The following is a 3,295-nucleotide window of genomic DNA, read 5'->3' on the forward strand; positions in this document are numbered from 1 at the left end:
ATACTCCTGACACAGAGGACCTGGGGGAGCACTGAGCTGTTACAAGGAACTCAAACAGGGCATGAGCCCTCTGGACTGGGAGGGGATAAGAATGACAACAAGGAAGGCTAGGGTGATATGTCGGGGACTGGACTGACATCACCACAGTTGAAATGCTGGGTCAAAGAGGACTTCATTTTTTAACTTTGTATTATGTACAGAGATTTTCTACTGTGTATGTGTGGGTGTGGGGTAGCACCCCAGCCCCCACGTTATTCAAGGGCTAGCTGTACTCAGAGGTACCCTAAAGTTGCAGATATAGCTCTTTTGCCCCCACTTTGTAGCAGCAACCCCACTTCCCTTTGGTTCAGAGGCACAAGGAGCCCAGCATGGCTGGATGGCGGTCTCAGTTCAACCGACTCATTGTTGTGTCCCCTGATGGAAGCAAACCTCCATCACAATTGTGGCCTTCAAACCAGCTAAGCTGTAAGTTTCTGCAGGTAAGTTAGAGGAGTGACTTGCCTCAAAGTAACTCGACTAGCTTAACTGACCTTGACTGAGGATAAATTAGAGGGTAAGAAATAGTCCTCCCCTTCCCACCCCTTGACAGCTATGGGAGACAGTCACAGATTCAGAGCATACAGTGTGCATCCCTTACAGCAGAACTCAACCTTTCGGGACAACTGGTCCCATTACCAAGCCTTTAGAGGATCATCCCACGTTCCATCAGGCCAACTGCTTCCGGGTTACAGGGTATGTGGCAAGACTAGTGAACTCCTGTGAGCACAGATCTGTTGCTCCCCTTACACTGCTCTGGAAGGAGACCCCCCTGGTCAGAAGCAACATCATGTAGAATACCAGGACAGTGAATGAGGGATTCTGTGAGCACACAGATGGTTGAGCTGGTGGAAGCACTTCAGGAAAGGGTGGAAATCCACATCCAGAATAAGTGTTTATTGCAGTGATGACCAAACCAATGCCTTCCATGATGGAAGGAGTCCAGTGTGATCAACCTGCCACCAGATGGCTAGCTGATGGGTCCCTGTCACCTTCAGGAAGGATGAGCTTCTAAAGTGTCTGGAGGGCATTTCTTTCCTTCCTTTCCTCATTCATACAATGATTTTCTGAGTGTCCCCCTGCGCCATAGGCCCAGCCCTAGGCTTATCCTATAAATAGCACACACAGCAGGGGCTGGGCTCTTGGCCATGGGGTGTGAGGCTCAGGGGTTTTGTACACAGACACAGAGAAACAAGATGGCTGCAGCTGCCACTGCTTCTCAGATGGAATGACATGATGGAAAGAGCCCTGGACAGGAAGTTGGAGTGCTTGACTTCTAGTTCTGCACCAGCCATCAGCACTCCTCTGATGTGGAGAGAGGCACATTGCCTTGTCAACCTCAGTTTCCCCATTCTTAAAACAGAGTGAGGGGCGCCCGGGTGGCTCAGTCAGTTAAGAGTTGACTCTTGATTTCCGCTCAGGTTGTGATCTCAGGGTCATGAGATCAAGCTCCACGGCAGGCTCTGCGCTCAGCAGGGAGCCTAAGATTCTCTCTCTCCCTCTGCCCCTCCCCCCTCTAAAATAAACATATAAATCTTTACAAACAAACAATGAAAGCCCCAGGACAGCAGGTACAGTGGTACCAAAGGTGGGGTGCTCAGATTGGTTCCCCTTGGGTGCAGGCACGAGGGAATCAGTTGTTTATGGAGAGTTTTTTTGTTTTTTTGTTTTTTTGTTTTTTTTTTAAAGATTTTATTTATTTATTTGACAGACAGAGATCACAAGTAGGCAGAAAGGCAGGCAGAGAAAGATAGAGGAGGAAGCAGGCTCCCCGCTGAGCAGAGAGCCCGATGTGGGGCTCGATCCCAGGACCCTGGGATCATGACCTGAGCCGAAGGCAGAGGCCTAACCCACTGAGCCACCCAGGTGCCCCAGTTTTTTTGTTTTTAATAATGAACTAGGAGTTGGTCTGCTTTTTATTATCACCAAATACCTGCAATTCTAAAGAGTTATCAGTGAAAGAATACTCCTCACCCCAAAAAGCCTTTTGTTTGCCTAAATTCTAAACAATTGCTACTGTTAGTAGTAAATTGTAGTTTTATAAATTTTATATATAAGTATATATATTATATATAATATATATAATTTATTTGTAAATAAACACATTTTTTACTACCTGTCTTTTAGTGAACATGGATATTTACATGGTTGTCATTGTGGCGCAATCCCAGTTATATAACTGGCCCCAAACATACACAGATCCAGCTGCAGATGTTTATTTCTAGAAAACGTTCATAATGGTTTGCAATCTTTCAAGCTCACTTCTGACTAACACATAAACAAATAAGGCAGGGAGATTTAAGAGAGGTCCCTGCTCACCCAACCTCTAACGCCTGATGCATTAACTGGGGGAAGGTCACCTGCGCCATCTAGTGGTAGAGGTGGTGATTACAGGCACACACGCTTCATAGGAGAAAAAAAGAACAAAATGGATTGCGTGTGGAAATGATAGTATTGTGAGGGGGAGGGAAACAACCAGGAGACTTAATTAGTCAGCCCCAGGGCTGACTGTATCACAGCTTTGCCTAGATAACAGTGAGCACGTTCCTTCACTTCTCCCCGCCTTCCTTTCCTCCTTCTTAAAATGGATTAATGATACCTTTATCATGGAATTGTGATGATTAAATGTGATAAGGCGTATAAAATTCCTGAGAAGGAGTGAGTGCTCAGAAGGTGGTTCCCTTCCTCTCAGAGCTGATCAAAATGGGAGAACTAGCGCAGGCGGTCTCCCCAGGCACCGTCAGAGGCTCTTGCCTTACCTCCCTGGTCCCATGCTCTCACTAAGCTGCGGGTGCCATGGCTGGGGACCAGCTCCAGCAGTAGCCCTCCTGGGCACTGCACCAACTTGCTCCCCACTCCACCAGGCCAGGCTGAATCTGCCTCTGCCCGGCTGTCACCACGTCCATACACCTGCTTGTCCCCTCCCATACAGCTGCTCCCTGCCCCTCCAGCCCCCATATTCCACATCCATGACTGGTACCAAATTTCTCACCCACAGCCACCTCTCCATTGGCAGTTCTCAGGGGGGTCCCTAGACCAAAAATATTAGCATCACCTGGGAACCTCTTAGAAATGCAACTCACCAAGCCTCAGACCAACTGACTCAGAAATGCCAGGGAGTGGGCCCAGCAATGTTGTTACATATCCTCCAGGTGACTCTGACACGTGAAGTTTGAGAACCGCTGCTCTACAAAGAACCAGCGCCCCCCGCCCCAACCAGGCCTATTCCTCTCAGATTCCTGAGGTTAGGTCCCACCTT

Source organism: Meles meles, chromosome 13 (genome assembly GCF_922984935.1).
Source record: "Meles meles chromosome 13, mMelMel3.1 paternal haplotype, whole genome shotgun sequence".
Taxonomy (NCBI): Eukaryota; Metazoa; Chordata; class Mammalia; order Carnivora; family Mustelidae; genus Meles; species Meles meles.